The following is a 26,486-nucleotide window of genomic DNA, read 5'->3' as shown; positions in this document are numbered from 1 at the left end:
CAGGAAAATATATTCAAGCTAAGATCAGCAGTGCACTGACACAAAACCTCACTTTACTCCAGCAAATCAACCAAATAGCTGAGCTTTCACAGCCTCCAAGTCAGAGGAAACACAACCTGGAGGCGACATATTCAGAACCTATAGACAACCATATTTATTTACTGATTTTTAACTACTATCTAGCATGGGGTGGGGGGGGAATCTGGTTATTTATAGAAAATCTGGTTATTTAAAGCGAGTTTGGATTCATCTGATTTGTAAATCATGTGATAGTTAACACAGGACCAGCCGTGGTCAATCATAAGCATGTGATCCTCTTGAATTTTGTTAATAAATAAACTTCACTTAGCATGAATTGAACTGGATTAGACAATTAGTATATAATAATAAAAAATCTCAATAATTTTGACTGGGCGGGGGTCTGGATAAAGGGCATAAGCTGGGAATAAGCTCCTTGTCTCACTGAAATGTTGCAGATATACAAGTATTCCAACTTATAAGGTGTCAAACAAATCAGAGATTTGGACAAATGCAGTTTATTATAACAAGTGTTATAACAAAAAATACATTTGGATGAATTTACAGTTTCGAAATCATGTAAAAGTAAATGGTCACACTTTACAAAAAGGTTCCATTGGTTGACGTTTTTTTTTTTAAACGATTTACTCAAATTAACTTCAAACGAACCATACTTGTACAGCATGTATTAAATCACAAATGTTCATTAATTACAGTTTATAAAGATGACTAAATACAGTAATAAATGTATTGTTGATTGTTTGGATATAATCGTAAATACAATAAACTAATAAAACCTTACTGTAAAGTGTTACCAACTAAATAAATTGTAGGACCGAACTGGAGTCCAGCTTTTAGACTCTGAACAAACAAGAATAAAAACAAAATGATAAAAAAAACATATCAAACAGCAAATGCTTTAATCAATATTTAAAAAAATGTTCTGATAAAATAAAATTACTTTTGTTTCCAAATCAGGCCTCATGTTTTTTCCTGACCCATGCTAATCCATAAGCTAACTAACTCGTAGGCCCATTACAAGTGCTGCTAGCAAGTTCTGTGTCATTAGCATTTGACCCTGAAGAGTTTTTCTCCGTTTCTGCACCTTCCTGTTCCACAAGATCCACCTCTTGGCCCTCAGCATCTTCAGTGCTTCCTTCCTGGGTTTCAGTTTGACCGTCGTTCCTCTTGCCCTGTTTGTCGCGAAACACTTCCACTCCCACCATACGGAGGTAATGGAGACGCTCATTACGTGAGACGAAAGCCCTGATGGATGTTTTGCCCCTCCATCCACACAAATCTATCGGGCACTGAGGAGCCTCGAGATCCCTGGAGAGATGAGAAAAAGAGTTAAACTGTCTCAGAATTTAAATGTCGGGGTATTCACAGATTCAATCCAAATGTAAAAATTGTATGTGAAAATGCTGAATTTTGCAGTCATTAAGTAAAGACTTCAACATGATAAACTATTGAACGGTTGCAAACCATTTAATTGTTTTTTACAGATCTTAAATTATTTTAAGTTCACTTCTCAACGTCAGTCTAAAGCAGGCTTACTGCTGTAGTTGACATTACATGGTGTTCAGCCATAGCAATGATTAAACAAGAGTAAGAACAGATGAGCAGTGGTGGAAAGAATACTAAAAAAAAAATAATAATAATAAAATCACTCGAGCAAAAGTAGCAATACTTGCCCAAAATTGTAGTGCAAGCAAAGTAAAAGTATGTGTAGTAAATGTTACTCAAAGTAGAAGTAAAAATGAGCCCTTTTAAAAGTACTCAAGAGTAGTGAGTAGTGAATATTATATAACCGTGGAACTGGTGCCTGGAACTACATCTCAGATATATTTACTCACAATTGACTCACCTGTTAGAGGATGTTTTTGTTCTGTTGAACATTAAAGATGATATTCACTAAAGAAGGTTTCCTACATTCTTCGAAATATCTTCATGCTCAAAGCAAAAAAACTTAAATGTGTGTGGAACAAGTCTAACATTTATTTTTTTTGGATGAATCAGCCCTTTAAATTGTAAAACATAAAAGCGGTGGTTAATGTTGAATCAAAATAAGTATTAATACTAAATCTAACATTTAAGAGTTCACACTTAGCTGATGATTGATAATAAGGCGCGTTTGACATGCTGTCCCAGGAGAAAGCTCTGAGAAAATCCTTGAGCCCTGGGCTCCCTCCCGTTTCGCAGGCCGAGAGGGGAGTCTGAGCTCAGGTGGGTCTCGAGAACTTCCCTGATTTCATGATTTCAGCCGGTTCTTTGATTGTTAAGAGTTTGTGCATTGAAAGCTTAGTACTAAATGCTCACCAATTTGGTTAATTCAATTCACCTATAAACCCACACGAACACTGGGAGAACATGTAAACTCCACACAGAGATGCCAACTGGTCTAGCCTGACCTCGAACCAGTGACATGCTTGCTGTGAGACGACAGTGCTAACCACTGAGCCGCCGTGCTTCCCTGTCCCAGATTAATCTAGGAAAGAGGGAGAGGAGTGGGGGTTTGGGGGAATGGTAAAGATTAAGATTACTAGGTAAGAAAATCTGGCTATTTATAGTAATTTGGATTCATCTGATTAGTAAATCATGTGACGGCTAATACAGGACCAGCTGTGGTCAATCATAAGCATGTGATCCACTCGAAAATAGTTCATAAATAAACTTCACTTAGCATGAATTAAATTGGATTAGATCACTAGTATCTCACTCAAAATAATAAAATCTTAATAATTTTGCTATTTAAAGCTCGACTTTTCTTAGTCACATTAACATAACTGACAAAAAATGAAAAGCTGCTGTTTCTAGATCAGGCGAGGAACTCTTGTTCTAGCTTAATAATACTGTCTTACCATGGCTGCAGCGAGTGCATTAATATTATGCAATGCAACTACAGAAAACTCATTTTTTTCTAAATATCTAAACTATTTTTGCTATTTTTGTTTTGCTTTTGCACAAGATGCTAATGGTCTAATCCATTTCAATGACTTATGCTAAGCTAAGCTAAAAGTGACTTGTAAAATTCCCCCCAAAAAGTGGAGTGTTTCTTTAAACTTCAAGATTTACGCATATTTTGCATTGGGGACATGTATATGTATTTATGAGTATATATGCATGTATTTATATTTTAGATATGTTTTGCAGATCAGCCTTTTTGGCTAATTCTGGCACTTGTAAATGTATGCATTATTGATGTGGATTGTCTCTGTCCTAACACATTCTAATCCTAATAAATTAAACAAAAACCCAATACAAGAGGAAAAAGAGCCAGCGACTGAGTGACGGGGAGGAGGATGAGAGGAGATGGCAAGACAGAAGAAGGGGGAAGGAAAATGAGCAAATTATTGATCAGCCACAGCACAGACAGCGCCAAGAACCCTTGTGGTGTGTGACGCCGGTGGTGGTTGGGCCACTTTAAGAGCGCCTGTGATCAGATGGATGGAAAAAGAGAGTGAAAGATGATCAGGCACACTGTGCTGGAACGAGCCGTCATGTTTTCATGTGGGGGAGCCAGCAGAAAACGATGACACGCAGCGCCACGCGCCACTAATCACTGTGACATCAGAGCTGCTCACGGCTCGTGTCACTCACTATGAGGAAACTGTGAATAACAAGTACACACACGCACGTCAACGTGAGCGTAAGTGCTTTATGGGGGCTCGAATTAATGAGGAAATAAACTGACATATTTATACATTCCCATGATGCTGTGGGGCTAATTTAGACATGTTGTCTAGCTCAAAACGAATATTCAAGTAATGATGTTTTGGATATAAAACCTAGTGGCTTGTCTTAAATTAAAGAATTTCTGGGAAAAACAGTCATTTCATATAACGTTGAAAACAACCGTTATTACTTGGTTATTATTATTTACAGTTACTACTATAGGGTGACGCGGTGGCACAGTGGGTAGCACGTTCGCCTCATAACAAGGTCGCTGGTTCAAGCCTCGGCTGGGTCAGTTGGTGTTTCTGTGTGGAGTTTGTATGTTTTCCCTGTGTTCACGTGGGTTTCCTCCGGGTGCTCCGGTTTCCCCCACAAGTCCAAAGACACGCGCTATAGGTGAATTGGGTAGGCTAAATTGGCCGTAGTGTATGTGTGTGTGATTGGTTCCCAGGCTGGAAGGGCATTCGCTGCGTAAAAAACGTGCTGGATAAGTTGGCGGTTCATTCCGCTGTGGTTACTATAACCTGAGCATTTAGGAGGCTTTAAACAACAACACTTTGAACAAAAACGTTTACATTTTGGCCATTCATTTACATGGCAGGGGCATTTTGGTGGCCTAAAAATGCTAACTTTCCCAAAGCGAACTCAAGATATCTTTACAGAGTTCAGTTAATATTGTAAAAACAGTGGCATCATGTGCATGCATGTTGTGTTCAGTCTATTGACATGCATACTTGACAATATTCATGTCGCAAATAATTGGCAACCAAACAACAATTGCAGCCTACAAGTACTGTATTTGTGTTGCTCAAAGTCACCTGTACAAAAATAGGGGTGCAACAATACAGACCTCTCACAGTTCAGTTTGATTTTTGGTTTTCGGTCACAGTTTCAGTATGGTTTGGTATATATTCAGTAAAAAAACACAGCCAAATACAAATAACAGAATAAATACTCGACAAGCTAAACAGAATACAAAATGAATACAAGGAAATACTACAATTAAAAGCTTTTTTCAAGTTTTTCATGAACCTAACAGTAGTTTTCAGTAACATAAACAGAAAAATATACTAACATATAACACTTCATACTGTATATAATCTTTTGTGTACAAAATAAATAAAGGTTAATTATTACTGAGCTGGCTATTCAGTCAAGAGCAGTGACTTCATTATCTGTTTTATTTTGATTGATATTAAAAACAAAGACAGCAGGAATTAGATGCTTTTATCTTTATCCACAGATGCAGGCAGCACAATGGAAAAGTTACAGACAAATGCTTACATTCTAAGGCGTCATTGAATGCTCATCAAATCAGACAAGTGGACATAATTATTGCTCATAACTGAGATTTACTATTGAGAAGCAAGATTAGGCATTTCTCAGATTGAGTTTTGGGCTTTTGGAGCACATGCACTCGTTCTCTAACAAGCAGTTCACATCACTTCATTTTCACATTAAAGTGTCTAGTACTTTAGGGAGACATTTACTCATGGGGAACAGTGTTTCAGCCCATGGACACACATTCTAACATGTAAAGAGCCAGTTCAGGGAGTAATTAAAGTAAAAAGGGAAATGCAAAATACAATTTGTAAATTTTATTGCAAAACCAAAAAAATGCAATATCCATGTGTGGATTGAACCGTGGAAGTAGTATCGAATGGTTCAATATTATTTTTTACATCAACAGAAGGTGGTTTTACATCAACAGAAGGTGGTGTACGGATGTAACTGTGTTAAAGAAGATGTGCTGTCCTGATGTGGAAGTGCTTTTCATTAACTGTAAGCCGTTTTATTCACCAAGAGAGTTTTCCTCGTTCATTCTCGTCTGTGTTTACATTCCACCGCAAGCACACGTGAGTACTGCACTGCAACAGCTGGCTGATCTGATCACAGAGACAGAACAACAACACCCGGACTCTGCTTTTATCATACTTGGGGACTTTAATCAGGCAAAACTCACACATGAGCTGCCTAAATTCAAACAGCACATTACATGCCCCACCAGAGGCAATAAAATTTTGGACCATTGCTACACCACAATAAAGGATGCATATCGCTCCGTCGCCAGAGCAGCTCTAGGACTCTCCGATCACTGCCTGGTTCATCTTATACCAACTTACAGGCAAAAACTTAAAACTACTAAGCCAGTATTAAGGACTGTCAAGAGATGGACCAACGACACAGAGCAGGTCTTACAAGCCTGTTTTGAATGCACTGACTGGGATGTTTTTGAAGCTGCAGCCACAGATCTGGACGAGCTCACAGAGACTGTAACATCATACATCAGTTTCTGTGAGGAGTTATGCATCCCTACCAGGACCTACTTGTCATTTAACAATGATAAACCATGGTTCACACCAAAACTCAGACAGCTTCGTCAGGCCAAAGAGGATGCTTACAGGAGTGGTGACAGGATCCTGTACAATCGGGCCAGGAACACATTGACAAAGGAGATTGGTGTGGCTAAGAAAAGCTATGCCAAAAAGCTGCAAAACCAGTTTTCAGCTAACGACCCTGCATCAGTGTGGAGAGGCTTAAAAGATTTCACTAATTACAAGACACCGTCCCCCAGTATCGACAGCAATAAACATATTGCAAACGAGCTGAATATGTTCTACTGTAGGTTTGACACCTATGACCAGACACCTCACACCCACCCGGACCATCTCCCTACACAGCCATCAACACCACATCAACACAGCCCGGACCATCGCCCTACACGGCCATCAATACCACATCAACACAGCCCGGACCATCGCCCTACACAGCCATCAACACCACATCAACACAGCCCGGACCATCGCCCTACACAGCCATCAACACCTCCAGCCATCTTCCTCTCCCCCCCTGCTCTTCAGATCAGTGAGGAAAATGTGCGTCAGATCTTCAGTAAACAGAAGAGAAGGAAAGCACCAGGGCCAGATGGTGTCTCACCAGCCTGTCTGAGAACCTGCGCTGACCAGCTGGCTCCCATTTTCTCCCATATCTTCAATAGATCACTGGAACAGCGCAAAGTTCCATCCTGCTTTAAGCGCTCCACCATCATCCCAATCCCAAAGAAGCCAAAGATCACAGGACTCAATGACTACAGACCTGTGGCCTTAACATCTGTGGCCATGAAGTCATTCGAAAGACTGGTGCTAGCATATCTGAAGGACATCACTGGACCCCTGCTGGACCCCCTGCAGTTCGCCTATAGAGCAAACCGGTCTGTGGATGATGCAGTCAACATGGGACTGCATTATACCCTACAACATCTGGACAAACCAGGGAACTACGCAAGGATTCTGTTTGTGGACTTCAGTTCTGCCTTTAACACCATCGTCCCATCACTGCTTGAGTACAAACTGGCCCAGCTCTCTGTTCCTAGCTCTGTCTGTCAATGGATCACCAGCTTTCTGACAGATAGACAGCAGCTAGTCAGAATGGGCAAAATCACATCCGACAGCCGCACCATCAGCACTGGTGCCCCCCAGGGATGTGTTCTTTCTCCACTGCTCTTCTCCCTGTACACCAACGACTGCACTGCAAAAGACCCCTCCATCAAACTCATTAAGTTTGCAGACGACACTACTGTTATCGGCCTCATCCAGAACGGTGACGAGTCTGCATACAGACAGGAGGTGGAGCGGCTGGCGTTATGGTGCAGATACAACAACCTGGAGCTGAACACGCTCAAAACAGTGGAGATGATAGTGGACTTCAGGAGAAACCCCCCTGCACTCCCCCCACTCACCATCATGAACAGCACTGTGGCTGCAGTAGAGTCATTCAGGTTCCTGGGCACCACCATCTCTCAGGATCTGAAGTGGGACACTCATATAGACTCTATTGTGAAGAAAGCCCAGCAGAGACTGTACTTCCTTCGTCAGCTGAGGAAGTTCAACCTGCCACAGGAGCTGCTCGTACAGTTCTACTCAGCTGTCATCCAATCCATCCTCTGCACTTCAATCACCGTCTGGTTCGGCTCAGCTGCCAAAACCGACCTCCGTAGACTACAGCGAATAGTCCGGACTGCTGAACGAATCACTGGCACTACCCTTCCTACACTTCAAGAACTGTACTCTTCCAGAGTGAGTAAAAGGGCTCGCAAAATCACTCTGGACGCCTCACACCCAGCACACTACCTGTTTGAACTGTTACCGTCTGGTCGGCGCTTCAGAGCACCAAGCACAAAAACAGCCAGACACAGGAAAAGTTTCTTTCCTCAGGCTGTCTACCTTATGAACAGTTAAATATTCCCCTACTGTGCAATAAATATGTGCAATACTTTCTCATACGCACTTGTACACAGCACCTTATATCAATATACAATGCAATACTTTCTACATTCGCACTTGTACACAGCACCTTGTAACCTGTATATTTATAACAATCTGTACATACAATTCAACATCCAGGTTTCTTCACTAACCGCATCTGTTTAATGTTCATCATTTTTTATTATTATTATTTTATTTTTTCAGATTATTTTGTGTTGTCACATGTCACTTTATGTACACTGGAAGCTTCTGTAGCCAAAACAAATTCCTTGTGTGTGTGAAGCACACTTGGCAATAAAACCGATTCTGATTCTGATTCTGATTCTGATTCTGATTATATAAAGTAATGCGGCATCTCGTGTAATAAACCAACCTAATTGTCACTCTAAAAATATTACTCTATGCATTATTTTGACTGCACCGCTCTGTTAAACAGTGTTTCTTTAGTTTAGATTATTTTTTTGGAATGCATCAACTAGCCATTTGTAAGCAAACACAATTTAAAAAGCCATTTTGCTTATATTTTATTTAATCAGTTAAATGCACCATTACAAAATCATTTTGTTATTGCCAGAGGACGTTAGTCTATTATTGATCTAATCTATAATACAAGCTTGGAGACACTAACAGAGTTAAAATATATATTTGAAATATTTGAAATTGTTTTTTAAACTGGAAACTTGCTACACAACAATTTAATTTGTTGTTTTAATGCACACAGTGTCCAGAATAGAAGATTAGATATGCAAATATCAAACTAATAAAAAATATATCCCCTAAATAAAGAAATTAGACCCTTAAAAATGCTGAGAAATCTAAAAATGTCAAATGTTTCATTTTGCATTAAAGGTGTGGTGTTAGTTTGACACCCAGTGATATTGCACGCCTGGTACAAAACACGCAAGCACAGGTTGCCAGATTGATGACACCAACAGAAGTGTGCCTGGCTGTCAAGCCTAAAGGTTGATTTAAGGCAGATTTAAGTCGTGTTCTAAATAAAAGCAACGGCACACGATAGAAAGAATATTTTCCAGAATAAAAGGAGTTTTTTTCCTGACCAACACCTGAAATTTATATTTTAGAAACTAATTCTATTTCTTACAGCTGAACAAACAGGATAAACTGACCATGATCACCTCAGGTACACCTCATGTGCTTTATTCAATGTTAAATGCTAATAATAAGAGTTTAATCGCCATTTTACATGACATTTATTGCCATACTACTGAAAGCAGCAGCAGCAGATAGTTCCCCTCAGATCTTGAAAATAAAATAAACCATTTGAAATTGAACTTTAGAACTGTGAGTCGGTGTAAGCCAACACATATCAGTGATTCAGCTTGTACATTTAATGTGAATTAAATTGAATGAATGAAGTACACTGTTTTCCACCAAGGCAGCTTGGGTGCTAAAACATAGTTGACTAAAGTGGCATTGGGCGGGTTAAAAGAACCAAAACAAAGACAGACGCTGTGGCACAGAACACACATTTTCAAAGCAGAATATCAGTATTGTCATTTCAGATAAACAGGAATGTTCACTTAGCATGTTTCTTAAATATCTGCATACATATTATGGTATTTTAATGCTTTAGAAATATCAGAAACTTACACAGCACCTTTAAGTATGGAAAAACTAACAAGCAGCATCTCTAGAATGAACATCTGCTCAGGTGGATTTTAAACAAGAAATGAGTTACAGAAATATTTCTCACGTGTCCCTGTCAACTCGGGGTATTGATCCCATTTAAAACATGAAAGCGACAAACGTGTACTGTGCACCAACGCTCAATTAAAAAAACTAAATGAATAAAAATTCAAGACAAAAACTTCCTAATGTGGAAGAAACATCTGGCATAAACACAGAAGCACAAACATACATGGGCATGGGTGTGTTTGTGTGTGACAAAGAAAGCGCGAGTGAGATAAAAAGGACACACTTTCCATTTGGATTGACTAGTTTTCTACACAGTAAGGGCCATCAACGTGAAACACGACTGTCTGGTGGGCCAAACAATGAGCTTTCTGCTGAGAGAGACAATGAAGAGCTATTTATCTGTGAAGAGGAAGCGGGGTGCATCAGTTCGAGCCCTTTAATTACCAGACAAGGGGCATAATGGCTACAAAGCACTCAATCTCCATTCATTTGTCTCCTGACTGGCTGATGAATGACAGGAGTGCCATCAAACAGCCCTGTGTGTACGTACAACAGTGACACACAGCTCCTGCCCACCTACTGAGCGGACTACCTAGACTGCATTTAAGGACTTTACCTGATGCAGAGACTGCTGTAAATACAGAAAAGGTTGTATGGGATGAGTATCTGTGAGCAATGGATTTTAATCCTTGTGTGCTGTTGGCAACGTTTTCAAGCAATCTGGGGAGATTTTAAGTATTCATTTGGAAATAAATTTCTCTGGGTTTCAGCAAATGGAATGAATTTTTTGATGACAAATGCTTTGGGGGGTGGGGGGGAGCAACAATAGACTATAGACAAATTTACTACCCTTTTGTTGTGTTTGTGGCTGGTTTCGCCCCACTGACATTCATTATAATGACACTTTTGATAGCAAAGCCATGACACCATATAGCCATTTATGTAAAAAAGCTATTGTTTAGTTTATACGCATTTAAAAGAGGTGCTGTACAATGATTATGATGTCTCTAATTTAGAAGAAAAGGTGTGGCGTATTTAGCGAGTCACACGACCGCGAATCAGGTCAATTTTAGTTCAGAATCAATCGAATGAATCAATCAAGAGTGAATCAGTTCAGGAATGGCGATGTGAGAGCAGAGGTACTACAATCTCATCTATAACGCAGCAAATGCAGTAAATTATTGTCTCGTTCTGCAGCACCTCTACTTTGTGAACTGCAGAAGAGTGTATTATAATCTGGATTGACGAGATATATCCAGCTGCAGACCCGCAGAACCACACATGTTTCTGCCACACACACAATCTAGGCAAACCAAATATGGTTAATGACAGATCAGTCTTCTATTATTTTCTTGTATACCGACGACTAACTGCTTAGGAGCCTTATCGCCACCTACTGAATTTCACAAATGTGGTGATCGAGACCGCAGACTGTGAACAGTTTAAGGTTTCCCATTTCAGTCATTATCGTAACAATCATTTTAACATCTGTGCAGGTTTGGAACTCAAATTATGTAAATACAAATAATTAGTTAAACACTTATGACTTTCACATATCCACATACAAAGAAAACATAATAAACAATCTAAATGTAGGATTAAGTGTAATAAACTAATTCAGGATCTTAATGTTGTCATGCTTAGTTAAAAATCGCTTTGTAGTAAAATATAAAAAACAAACAACGGAGAGATTTTTTCATCATATTTCTAAACATAATAGTTTTAATAACTCATTTCTAATAACTGATTTATTTTATCTTTGCCATGATGACAGTAAATAATATTTGACTAGATATTTTTAAAGACACTTCTATACAGCTTAAAGTGACATTTAAATGCTTAACTAGGTTAATTAGGTTAACTAGGCAGGATAGGCTAGTTATTGTATAACGACGGATTGTTCTGTAGAAAAAAAATATAGCTTAAAGGGGCTAACAATATCTAATAATATTGACCTTAAAATGGTTTTAAAAATTTAAAAGCTGCTTTTATTTTAGCCGAAATGAAACAAATAAGAAAAATTATAGGGTATATGCCGAGCTAGTGTTGTTCCCATACTGATAAACTTCCAGTGACCTGTTATTGTGACTTTTTTTCCATTTTATACGGTTCTTTTTACAGCATCGATGTTGTAATGCAATTAAAATACATTCAGTTAAATAAACTTTTTCATTCATTTAGCTCAAGTGTAAAATGAGACAAAAAGCTGTTTACTCGCACACGTCTGTCAGAATCGGCAGGCTAGCGCAGAAGCTAAATTGAATATACTGGGGTAAAATAAATGCTCATATTATAAAGACATGGTGGGGGAAATGTAATTTAATGCAGTGCTTATTGTACAATCTCAGACCCACTTTATATCAGATATCACCCAGCCAGTGGAGATCGCTGATTTTTAAAGAAAACTGACCTTTAGTTAGTTTAGTATCTAAAGTATTTCATGCAAAAGACATGATGTACACATGCGTCGCCAAATTCACGTGCATAAAACCAAATTCACTTGCGTAAAATATTTATATTCACAAAAAAATTCACGTGCACAAAATGAAAATACATATTCATAAAATACGTTTCACAAATGCAAAACACCATTTGCAAATGTATGAGAGTGTACAAAAAGTTGTGAATGTTTAAAACTTGCGAGTTCATCCTGAATGAGAATGTGCAAATCCTCTTTCACGTACTTTACACGTACATACTAGCATATCACCACACAACAAAATATTGATTAATTACTCGAAATATCGAAAAAGGTGTGATGGCTGCCATGCATTTGATTTAGAGCTCCTGTTTATATATTATAAATCTTTTCCAATCCCAGTTTCCCATTTTGGTCTACTGCCTACTTGGGCAACTAACTTTTCTCCAGCTAACTAGGTACAGAATCTGTTATGGTCTGTCATAAAAAAGGACAACTTAAGGAAAGACTGTAGACTAATTCAGAAATCAAATCCAACCAATCTTCTTGAGATTTGTGAAAGAAATATGGTTAAAAAAATAAATAGTACTTACTTTGGATCTGGTAGGTATCGCAAAACAATGCTGCCCATTTCTACAGAGAAAAAAGGGAACATTTTAGAGCAGTGTATTATGAAAGGGATTTGAAGGCAAAGTAGGCGATTTGATTTAAAAACAATTTTTTGTGATGCTGGTTGAAAGTCTCTTCACATCCCAATAGCACTCATAACATTAAGGGGTCTAAATGCAGTTTTAACACCAGTGGAAGAATAAAATAAAAAATATATACCAAATAAAAAAAATTTAGTCTGAACATTACAAAAGGCTGTTCTAGGTGATACTCAATGTGTGGATTTGCATACTTCTGAGCACCATATTTGCGCAGACAGGTCACTTCATCATCACATTTCAACTAAGATGACTGACAGGGCACGTGCAAAGCAGATAAAATTACAAAAATGCTCAGATGAGCGCTTGAAATCTTTTCTGCCAGCACATTTAAAACGGGAAAAAAAAGAAACACACTCCTGGCGTTCTAAAAATCACAGTGCTCTCTGAAAAATGCCTGTGGCTCAGGATAAAACGTGTTGCTGGTCATATGTCCTTATGTTAATACTGAAACATTACACGCTTTTCCCACTGGTTAATTTATATTAATGGTTTTATACATCAGGGTAGGGCTGTGCGATTTGGGGAAAATATCTAATTGCGATTCGTTTGACAGATATTGCGATTCTGATTTGATTTGCGATTTAGTTTTGTAGTCAAGCTCCAGCTCAATAATCTGTAAGCTGTGGCAACAATTCTGCGACAGCTCTTAAAAATGACCTGTTTTGTGTCTGTGACTTTGAAACCAAAATATTCCCATATTACAAATGCTGTTTTTCTTTGATATTAATTTGACTATTAATGCTTCTGAGGCAGCAGATGCCATCATCCCACTTGTCAGCGCTTTCCTGTTTGTTTTCTTTTTTATTGTGGCCATAGATTGACTGCGCAATTCTGATTGGGCAGGATGAAAGTGTGCTCACTCAACTGACTAGTAAGACTGTCACACACAGACAGCAGTCCAGCATTTGCTCTGGGTGGGGGAAATTAAATAATATATCATTAATTATCATATTATCATTTTGTAATATATCATATATTTAACATTATATTATTATACATCAATATCTTTCTTGACCGCAATAACAGTGCTACAAATTGAATTAGAGATTAAAACGTCACTAAAAATGAATGAAGCCGTTGTAAAATGACTTGATAGAGTACTGACATTGTACTGACCACGTTTACATGGACACCAATAATTTGATTTTAATGCGATTAGGACAATACAATATAAGAGTTAACCATGTAAACAGCGTTTTTTTTTAAATTAATTTAATCCGATTAGAGTCATAATCGAACTCTTCCAGCAGTTCATAGTTGCATCCAATATCTTGTTTGTTACGGAGGGCATGCATGAAATGTTCGTGAATGAAAGTGAAAGTGCCAAACTGCAGTTAAAGTCGACAAATTAAAAATGAAACACCCGAAACTGCATGAAACTCCAGATGAAATGCAGATAGCGCGATGACGCAATGACGTTAATCGAATTATGTGCTATAACATGTAAAACGGGATCATGAACTAACACTCCAAAAGCAACTCATGTAAATACCTTAGTCTTATTATTCTCTTAGTTAAAGCAAATAATTCGATTACTGATGTCCATGTAAACGTAGTCAATGTCATCTTTGCATTTAAAGGGACATAACTGAGCAAATGACACTTAATAACAGTTGTCTTAAGCATGTATAAAATCTCATTCACATTTATGGAATAACAGGAAAAACAGCATGACGGAACTCTTCTTCCTCTCAACATCATATCAACATTGGACAGAACCATTTTTTCTCTTATTTCTTTAAGAAGAAAAAAAATGATGCTATTCATCAATGTATTAATACAGACCACTGGATTTAATGTGCAATATTAGTGTTGTCACAAATTTCCAGACGACAAGTACAAGAAAAACAAAAAAAAAAGCACATTAACACAATTTTCAGACACTTTTCAGATAACAAACACTGCAAGAACAGAAGGCATCATTAGGACACTGACCAAGTTTCTTAGCCTGCATGTGAGCATCATCTCCAAGTTTGCTGAGGAAAGGGTTTTCCTGTGTGAGCAGAACTTTCACGTCCTCCACGCTAATGTTGATGATTCGGGCTCTGATGTACGGGCACAAAGTGTAAACACCCTGCAGACAGACAACAGACAAACTCATTTCTCTATACCATACCGGTCCAAAGACACTTTTGTTTTGCACCACAGAATGATTAAGTCTAGTGCAAAATCTCTTTCTTATTAAATCAGCATTGAAAAGCAGCTGCAGACACATTTGAATCTATTTCTGCATCTATGGGAAGACTGAATGAATACCCATACACAAATTCAACATAACAGATCATCCTCAAGCTAAAAATCAATACACTGTTGTGGAAAATGGTAATGGAAGTTCTCTCTAGAGCTGACAGACAGGCAAGCTGAGGTTATTAACGGCACATTAAGATTAACGGGTTTCCCTATAGACCACTGAACCTAGTTTGAGCAAAAAAAAAAAAAAAAAAAACATCTGAGAAAACGAAGTTTCTTTAATTATAGGCCGATTACTGCAGTATGACTTAACTTCCAAAGCCTTTTTGATTAAAATCACATGTGAAACGCAACCATTATATCTTGCAACCATTATATCGAGCTCTAGGATTAAACTGCTGCTGCTTAAATCTCTACTTGAAAAAAGTAGAAATCCATTTATTACAGGTATATTTATTAAAGACTTTCCAGTACCAATTTACATCACAACTTTTCCTATTTAATTTATGTGATGCATATACAGAATGATTTAAATACTGTGTTACAGCCAAATGTATGTGTGGGTGTTGTTTTGCTTGTGCGTTAGTCTCTCTCAATCAGTTTCCCATTTGTCTGTGGATACGTCAGTCAACATCAATCTCTGTGATGTCACCACCTACGATGCCAATATGGGGTGCGTTTCCCAAAACCATCGTTAGCCAACTAAGGTCGCAAGTTCCGTCGTTAGAAACATAGTTTGTTGATTTGCCGTGATTGTCTCTCCAATGAACATTCACAAACTGCGTTGCAAACTTGAACACTCGCAACTACACCTCTGGAGCTGTAGTTAGAAATATAGTTCCCGGCTGTGTTCTATTCCCACTTATCCCTCCTATGCCCTATTCATTTAGAAAATTCTAACATTCAAAGTTGGAATTATTAAAAATAAAAAAGCATTAATCATCACTCTTATTTGTAATTTGCTTTCAATCTATTTTTACAGTTCAGTTTTAGCGATCTTCATGTTTACAATTGTGCTCCCTTCGCAGTGCACTTTGAAAACATTGACGTCATTTTGAACACAGCGTCATGACGAAAGCTATAGGTGACCTATTATTCAAAAGTGCAATTTATGTTACGTCTCCAAAGCTTGTGAAAACAAAAAACAAATGTTAAATGTTTTTAATTTATACTAGGTTATTTATTAAGTATCTGTACTGTATTTGACATGGGCCTGCTGGTTAGAACTTTCTGCTGTGGTTTACAAGTGTCAAATTGTAAAAGTAGACTTTAAAAAATAAATAAATAAATAAATAAACAATATCCTACTTAATAATAATAATAATAATAATAATAATAATAATAATAATAATAATAATAATCATAATCATCATCATTAATATTATTATTAAAGTATGATTTTTTTCATTTCTAATACATAAATATTAAATTTCATTTTATAATAAATATCCTCATTATTTATTCATATGATTTATATATGATATTAGAATACGTGTTAGCTTTTGTAAGTGATTTTATGCTTTAGAATAGGATATGTCATATTCTCAATAATATTTGTAAAGGAAACACAGGCCCTATATGTGGCATTTACATATATTTCAGTTAATAAGGAAAGTGAGTGCATGTTTTTACCAAATCTAATATTAGATTTTATTTTAAATGCGTGTGCGTGTAAAACAATATAATTTGCACAAAGAAATTATGAGGTTCTTCTCTAAAGAAGTAGTTACTCTGCCCTTTTTAAAGCGTCATTATGGGCGCTTTACGCTATGACTTACATGGTTCAAGCGATGGATCTGCGACAGAGAAATATGCGTTTTGGGAAACACTCGTCACTACATCGTTCTTTTCCCAAACGATGCATCGTACTATGATAATTCAGCCGTGAGTTACGCCGTTGTTTGGGAAACGCACCCAGCAGAATGGAAGCTCAAAGTTTAAAGGGACATTAGCGTGGAAGTTGCTTGCTTACTTTTCTGCTCTGTTTTTGGCTTGTGTTATGTTGATATATTGTGTTGACTTGACTTTTGAGTTTGATTTAGTTCTCGTCTCAGTTGTTGTATATTTCACGACCCCTGATCGTCAGTTTTAGAATTCCCTTGGGAATTGAGGAGTTTAGATGTCATGTGATCTACATCTTGCAACAAGCAGGAAACACCACTGTCTTTACAGTGGTCCCTTGCTATAATGCGGTTTGCTTTTCACAGCCTCGCAGTTTCACGATTTGCAATTTGCATGTGTCCTGTACAGTACAGAATGTGTTCGGCTTGCCAAATTTACATAAATAAGTGCTGTAGTATACTGTATGTTTGCAAGTTTTCTCCCCACAATGTCGACGAAACATTCTGCACCATCAAAGTCATCTGTGATAGCACCCAAAAGGCAGAGGAAGATGCTAACCATCGCACAAAAAGGTTAACTTCTGGACATGCTAAAGCAAGATAAAAGTTATGCGTAGGGCGCCATTACAGAATAAATAAATGACAATCAAATGGTTTTGATCTTTGATTTCATTCTATAAAACTGGACTTATTTTTCTAAAAAGGTTTGAACTTTGAGTGTTTAAACGAGAGAACAGTCTAAAAATGTTAAATGCCTGTCTGAGAACAGTGTGTGGTGAGGAGTTTTGCAGCCTTAAAACATCAATATTAATTGTAAAAATAAAGCTGACTACTTCATGGATTTGGCCTATTGTGGGTTATTTTTAGAACGTAACTCCCACAAACAAACACCAAAGGGACCACTGTAGACACAAGCCTAAAAGTAAAACACCGCTTGCAGTTTTATACGCATTTGTGTTAGAAGCCTAGTCTAGATATGGCGTGCAAACTCTGAAGACGTTTTTTTTCTTCTATTAAGCAGTTTAAAGGATCATTTTCAGCCAGTTTGTGGTTTTTGTTATATTGCTTTCTTTTATTTGGCATCACTTGAAATCCTCTTTCCCTAAACATCATACATTAATTGATTTATTGTCTTTTAGTAGACACTTCAACTTGTACATAGTATCTTCCTGTTTGAATTCTTTTCACTTTTGTAAATAAATTCACTTATTTTGTCACACTTGGCTGTCGTTTTGCTAACAGCTCTCATCAAATTGAGTCACATCAAAATGTTACCTCTTTAACCCCTAAACCAAACTTTAAAGTCATAACATACTGTTACACTTTTTTTTTTTTTAACAAAAAACTATTGTTTTAAAACACCCACCTCCTGTGCCAGTCTGAAAGCACAACCAAACTGTTCTCCGTCATTATTTCTGGACAAGACCTTCACTCCTGTGTTTATAACCTGCAGAAATAAAGACAATTCAGACATGAAAAAAAAAAAAAACATCTATACCTGCAACAGCAGTCCGCTACATATAATAATAATAATAATAACAATAATAATAATAATAATAATAACAATAACACCAACAACAACTATTATTATTAGTAGTAGTAGTAGTATTAGTAGTTTCAGGAACAGTAGTAATTTGTAGTCACTTACATGCTACTTGTAATTATTACATCATTGTCATTTACTGTATATTACATATGTTATTATTATGAACATTATTAGAGTAACAAAACAATAAATGTATAATACATATTCTATTAATAATAATAATAAAAAAAAAAATAATAATATAATAATTAATAGCAACAAAAACTATTATTATAATTAGTAGTTGTAGTAGTAGTAGTAATTAGTAGTCACTTACATGCAACATGTAATTATTACATCATTGTTATTTAATGTATAGTACATACATTATTATTATGAACATTATTAGAGTAACAAAACAATAAATGTATAATACATATTCTATTAATAATAATAATAATCATAATAATAATAATAATAACAACTATTATTATAATTAGTAGTAGTATCAGCAACAGTAGTAATTAGTAGTCACTTACATGCTACTTGAAATTATTACATCATTGTTATATTAGGAAATCAGAGAGTGATATTTATTAACTTTTAAAACTATTTTAAGATTATTTTGAGACTCTTTCCACACATAAGACCTCATCGCCAATTTAGTTTCAACAGGTGACATAACTTACAGTATATTTACTAAACACTGATTGTAAGAAACAGCATTCATATAATGAATAAAAATGCTAATCCAGCAGGAGGTACCACACCAGCAGAAATAATGGAGTTACCTTAGTTACTGGAATAAACAAAGCAGCGTGATGTCAAATCGAGCAGGTTTTTAATCGATTTCATAAACGACACAGCATCCCAATATTCAGATTAAATTCAGGCAAACTTTAGCATACAACTATGCACTGTATAAATCAAAATGATACACAATTTAATACCATGTAAAATAGCATTTAAGAATTTTTAATGCCTTAAATTTCTCTAAATTGATTTATTAACTTTGAATACTTTAAGACTCAGCAGACACCCTGTATATAATGTATAGTACATAATATAATAATAATAATAATAATAATAATATATAAAATATCTTTTTTATTATACTATTGTAATAATTTTGTTTTTAAAATTATGATAATTTGTTAAAATTGACAGTTACACCTCATATATAATTTTAAATAAATAACAGCAACATTAATTTCAACACGTAACATACAATGACTTAATAAATCTAATTCATTGTGTACATAATAAACAATGAATGTGTATCACTGTTCAAACACAATTTTACAGTAATTAATTCCTCATATCCCAAATACTCCACCAAAGGGTTTCTTGTGTGTACGTGTTTACAGTGGGGTTCTTTGTTCTAGTGTAACTCCAGTGATGTCTGTTTACATCAGCAGCAGATGGTTGTTTCATACTTGATGAATGTGAAGGCACTAGAGCGCAGATAGAGATGAGATCATAGTGAAGCTGCTGTCCCCATCTGCCTGAACGCCAGCCTCAATCACTGCTAGCACTGATGAACGTGTGTGTGTGTGTGTGTGTGTGTGTGTGTGTGTGTGTGTGTGTAAGCGCGTTCTTACCTTCATTCGTTCACTGTTGTTCAGGAGGACATTGCGCAGCTCTTTGGAGACCATGTACAGGTGCCTCTTCTTCCCTTCATGGGTTCGAGTCAACACATTAAGCTTGGGGAAATTTGGAGAAAGGTCGTAGAAAGATCTGGGCCAGACAAAGAAATAGACACTGATGAGGCAGTGCATTCTTAACATCCAATTATGAAGCAATGAGAGCATGTTGCAAACGAATGGTGATTAGTTAAAATGGACAATTATATGGCATATATTATTTTAAGCAATATAACAGTCATTAAAATATACAATGACTGAATTAATCCAATTAATTTTATATTTAATATAAAATGAACACACATCACAGTCCAAACACCATCTTACAATAGCTAATTCCTCATCTCTCAAATATTTTAAATTACTGCTTGTGTGTACTACACATTTACATTGCGGTTCTCAGTCTATAGTGTCACAAGGCAGTGTGTATGTACGTAACCAGCTTTCAGTCAGTAGTTATTAGTGTATGAACAGAAAAAGCTGCTTATAAATTTCACAAAATCTGGCCTCCTTTTATCTGTTACCTTGACTTAAACTCTATCAGGGTATATGGAGGAATACTAAAGGTAATTTCAATCCCTTTTTAAGACTTTTCAAGACCTTCTCAGAATATTTTAAGAACTCGTTGCCACTTTTAGTTCTAATCAGTATCAAACCTTTACCTTAATAAGCAATTGCAGTTAAATATATCAATTAAGCACAACCATGCAACAGATCTCAGATAAGCTTGGAAGAAACAAAACTTGAAAGAATAAATTACGCGGTTGTTTTCAGCGACAGACTTCAGTCACTGTTTAAACTCATCTTTCTCTAATCAGGACTACGCAAACTTACATTTTCCCATTTTTCCGTCTGTTTTGCTCTATGGTTTCACTTCACATGGAGATCGTCACATCACCTTCCTGCGTTTGTCGCAAATTACGTGACATCACCGGGATGGAGGATTTTGGCCAGACACACACTTGCCTGAACCAATCATGTGGATTGAGCACACCATTGTTGATATTAGGAGGAAAACAAATATATAAATCCTTTTTTGGAGTCAAACACTTTGGACAATGCTTGAAGACAATTTAAGACCAAAACGCGATTAAGACTTTAATACATTTTAAGGGCCTTATTTTTTCTCATAATAGATTTACCAACTTTTATTACTTTTTAAGACCCCGCGGACACCCTGTCTATGGACTAATGCATGCATGTAATGTTTTAATATTCTTTTCATCATACTCTGCAATTTAAATATTTCTTTGTAAACGAGTCTGAGGGATTGCTTGTGATGTGGGTGGGTTTATTTATTTTTTATTTCTGTTTTTATGTAATATGTGGACAAAATATGTAAAATGCTAATCATGTAAGTTTCAAGAAACACTGCCATCACTATTTGTCTTCATTGAATCTCAGATAAATAATGAGCATTGAATTGAAGACAATTCAAGTGTCTTCAATAAAAAAACTCTGAAAGGACTTTTTATTTTAAATGCTGATTAATTATCTGAGATTTAATGAAGACAAATAGTGATGGCAGTGTTTCTTGAAACTTTCCCTGTACAAAAGGCACACCTTGTGGTCTTGTTCAGGTGTCACTGTAGAACAGTGGTCTCAAACTCAATTCCTGGAGGGCCACAGCTCTGCATACTTAGGCCCCGTTTACACTAATTTTATTTTTAAAACGCATAAGTTCTGCTACGGTTACGCCTTTCGTCCACACTACGACAGAGTTTGAGCGCTAAAAAATTGAGCGCCGTTTTCATTTTAAAATGATGCTGCTCCGTGTTAGTGTGGATGGGGGAAAACGGAGACGTCTGAAAACGGAGGCTGATTGGGGCTTTTTCCTCAATATTAAATAACCTAAACAAAGTTCAGTTTTGCATCCTCTCCTTGTAAGTTCACACTTCGCAAGTTTGATATGAAAAACAAACTCCCAAGGCAAGTCGGGTAAATCTACAAAGGGAAAAGTGTACTTTACAACCTCCTTCACATCACCCTGGCTACGTAGTTTCACTTTCATAATAAAACATAAGAGTAACTGCCTATTTCATTTTTATATTAGCCACTTAACAGACACCAAATAATTTGAGGCGTCGTGTAGCTGCATATTTATATGTCCGCCATCTCACTGTATGCATATTTATAACAAAACAGAAGCCATTAACATAACTGCCTCCTTTCACTTTCATTGAAATACAAAACATACCCTCTATTTTGCTGAAAATCAGTTTTAATAATCAAAAATGGCCATTATAAAAGTATAACGTACAATAAGTTTATTCAATATAGGAAATAAATGCAAAAAAACGTATCTTTGCGCTTAGCCAAAACACGTTACCCGAGAACAAGTAATAGATTCAAAAGAGCAAAAAGTCATTGTCTTTAGTAATATGTCATTAGATATAGACAACAAGAAGAATTAAATAAGATGTTTAACAAACATAGTGAGATTAGATCCAGCGGTAGATCCTTGATGAACTGTCCAACGTGCACAGCTCTCATCACTGCAGTACATGTGCATTTTCAGCCGTATAGTGTTGAAGAGTTGTTCAGAAACGCTAGGTAAAACGCCAGTGTGGATGCGGATTGTTTTCATTCTAAAACGCCGTTTTAAATCTAAGTATTAGTGTAAATGGGGCCTTAGCTCCAACCACCTCCAACTCACACCTGATTAATAGTCTCTAGTAGTCTTAAACACCTTGATTAGTTGGATCAGCTGTGTTTGATAAGGGTTGAAACAAAACTGTGCAGAGTTACAGCCCTCCAGGAATCGAGTTTGAGACCTATGCTGTAGAGAGTATGTATCAAAAGTGGTACACAGATGGTCAACTGAAAAACTGTCATCCAGCTGTGTCTGATGCATATCTCACCGAAATGGTCGTTGACTGTCCACCGCCACTGCAATGCTACAGTGCAACAAATCACCAGCAGCTACAACAGTGATGACCAGGGCAATGTCTCAGATAGTCAAGAGTCCTCTGCATTAAAGGCTGTGTAGACAATGACTCAAACATCCTCATGCTACCTACACACAGTCACCTACTACACATGGACCCAAGATCATCAAGATTAAACTGTTGATGATTGGAAAAAAAAGTAGTATGATTTGATGAACCAAGATTTCTGGTTCAATCAATCAACAGCCATGTGCAGATACAGCGATTAACAATAGAAGGTCGTGGCGCATAGATACATGGTCTGATGACACAAGCCCATGTCAGAGGTTTTATCCCATGGACTATTTTTTTTGGGGGACATTTTTGGACCCATTATGCCACTATTCCTGACAGCTGTCAGTCTCTGCACTTGGTCTGCAGCAATGTTCAATCATTCATAGCAACAGGATAAGGCGCCAAGCCAAACTGTCAGAATCATCAAGAATGCTTTAAGGAACATGCAGAAGAATTTCAGTCAATGTCTTGGTCTTCAAATTCACATGACATTAAACTTGGACAAGTGGGTTCACACTTCAACACCACGATCACCCAGCAATGTACATAAACTGCAGGAATAGCTGTTGCCAAAATGATAATAAAGCCTCACTAAATAAATAAATGTTTTGTAGGCTAAAGCAAATTCTACAGGTTATTAGGTAGGTGGACATAATTTAATGGCTCTGCCAAATTGCAGTATGGGAGATACAAACTTAATACTTTAAAATAAAAATAAAAAATAAATAAATAAATAAAATAATAATAAAAAAATGGAATTTCTTGCAATATTATGATTATCTGGTGTATTTACATTTACAATAAGTAATTGATTTAATTCCCTTATTCTGAACAAGTCAATTTTATGACTACACAATGCCATTCCCTCCAGAATTTCACATACCAACATGCAGCTAGTCTTCATTATTGTAACATTTACCGTTTTAGGTCATAACGCTCTTTTGTTTGCCATCAAACGGTTTCATGCATCTTCCTCGTGTGTACTCTTCACAAATTGCTGTGAAAAACCCTACACCTGGTTAGTGTTAAGAAGAGTTGTCTTTACTGCACTTTGACAATGTGACTAAAACAACAATACTCCATTTGATTTGTGTTATTTTGAGTATGACTTTAGTTGGTTTAAGGTAATCAATCAAGGTAAAAAATCTGTCAATATAAGAATAATAATAATAAAAGAGTCGATTATTTTTTATAGATAAGTAAAATATTTTCAATTTGTTTTACCCAAAATAGGACATAATGAGCATATATGAATAAGGTTTCATTCATACGGTTTAAACTAGAGGACTCCATGGAACAAAAACTCCACATACGTATCACAGAAGTTAAGACAAACGCTTAAACTGATCAAACATGAAGTCAATAACACATGAATAGTTCATGATATGCTGGGAATTCTATAAGAATCTAGTGCACTTTATAATGCAATGCTAATCACAGACTTTATCAACGTATTAAATACTATCTTTTTTTAAAGAGATGATTTCTTCATTCTGTGAAATGAAATGTCCAGTCACAAAAAAAAAACCAAAAAAAAAGTTCCAAACAAAGATATTGAAGGGAATTTGGAGTAAATCTTTGTTTGTAAACAGACTCATACAAATCTGTATCACATATTTGCTACTGTATTATTTATTAATTGCAAAGACAATGTTTTGTCACACTGTACATCACTGATTTAAACCAGATTGTAAGTTATCGCTATAATTATGGGAAGACTAATCATTATTGTTGGAAGAACCAACATTTTACCAGTAAACTGCAAGCAATAAGATTTTGCCCATCCCTAATGGTTAGACAGAAGTGCAAAATAAAAAAACGAAACACGCACATATGCCCACAGCGCTGGAAAATGCTACGGCATATGGAGCAGAGGCGTTGTCTCCAACAAGTCAAAATGGCAGGTTGCCAGCGCTGTGGCACTGTGCATCTGTGTGAGAAAATAAATAACATTCATCTCAAACAAAAGAGCGAGTCACAGCAACTGAATGATCATGATCCTACCATCCATTCATCTGATTGGCCTCATAGGATGTATAGCATATAACACAAACCCTTTTTTTACGCACATAAACAAAGGCTCCAGCCTACTCAAATGCATATTTATTCAGGCATGGAGAACGCTGACAAATACTGCAGGCAAGATGTGCATGTGTGTGTTTGCAAAAACAGAGATCGAAAAAACAGTGTGTGTACTTATAATTGCAATAATGATAGTCATAAAGCTACTTATAGTGCGAGTGTTAATTATTTTAATGTTGTTATTAGTAGTATTAGTAATATGATCAACATCATTGTTGTTGGGTATGTTTCTGGCTCAAAGGAAAATAAAAGGAAATTAAAGGAAAACAGGAATGTGACCATGTTACCATTGATATAATATAATATAACATGGTTTCCGCTACATTCATTCTTCTATGGCCGGGCGGCACTCCAAATTTCATTCCTGCCATGGCAACATTACAGCTCCTCATTCAAAACATTCAGTCGCTGTTTTTTGATAAAATTGCACCAAAATGCATTAAAATGTAAGTGAATTATAAGAGAGTAGAGTTTTCTGTAATTGAAGTAGTGCGTGGTGTTATTTGTTAACCCTTTAAGGTGACATGCTGACTGACTGACTGACTGACTGACTGACTGATTGATTGACTGACAGGTGCGTGATGCGCCAGCCAGCAAACACAAAAAGCCAGAAAAAGCCAGCAAACACGACGTAGATTTTAGTTTTGATGAACACAGTTTCTATTATTGAAGAGTTTGGTTGCAAAACACAATAAACGCCATTTTTTGACGTTTGGATTTTATTATTGGAAATCACTGTTCAGATGTACCTTAATCTATGTGTGAATTGCTGCCATTAATAACATTTAAGAATGTACATGTTAGGGCCTAGTACAAAATGCATTTTTTTACAAAACACGATCTCTGCCAGACCAGTTTCTTAAAGTGCGATATAAACGGATATATAACGTTCAGGATGCCTGCGTGAGCTTAGCATCCCCTGGGAAGAGAGTCATCGCCGGTGAGTGCTCCGAGTTTGCTCAGTAATGCGAGTAATGTTAGTCTGTGTCATGCCGACAACTATTAGATGAAGATACAGGCCTTCAACTTAACAAAAATGTATAAAAAAAAAAAAAAACTACAAAAATGGACGCAGGATAAAAATATTCTAGATTTGTATTTAATACTTTATAGTTTGTATTCTGAATAATAATAATAATAATAACAACAACAACAGCAGCAGTAAAAATAACCACGTTTCAATATTAACATTTGTAACAATTATTATTACTACTACTACTACTACATTGTTGTTATTATTATAACGTTATTGCTGTTATTATAGCAGCCTGTGTTTCTGGATTAAGGGAACTATGAATGTGGCCACTAATGATTTTTTCTTTGTCATTTACTGTTATTTTATTTATAAAAAGATTCATGTGATTGGCCACTTAGGAAGGATAACATAATAAATGCTCATTTACATAAACGCAATCCAGTCTAGAATACTCAGGCATGGTGAGGCAGACAAATACTGTAGCAAGATGTCAGAGCGTAAAACAGTTTTTGTATTGAGCAGTGAGGCTTGTAAATGGAGGGGA

The 26,486-nt window shown here is 36.4% G+C and overlaps 1 pseudogene; it reads right to left on the bottom strand.

Annotated features, from left to right (window-relative positions):
• Nucleotides 1-616: 616 nt before the first annotated feature.
• The window catches only part of LOC130246310 (RNA cytosine-C(5)-methyltransferase NSUN2-like), a 49,671-nt pseudogene continuing 23,801 nt past the window's right edge, over nt 617-26,486 (bottom strand).

Source organism: Danio aesculapii, chromosome 19 (assembly GCF_903798145.1).
Source record: "Danio aesculapii chromosome 19, fDanAes4.1, whole genome shotgun sequence".
Lineage (NCBI taxonomy): Eukaryota > Metazoa > Chordata > Actinopteri > Cypriniformes > Danionidae > Danio > Danio aesculapii.
Note: the sequence above shows the minus strand (reverse complement) of the source record. Positions and strands in the feature narration are given on the sequence as shown.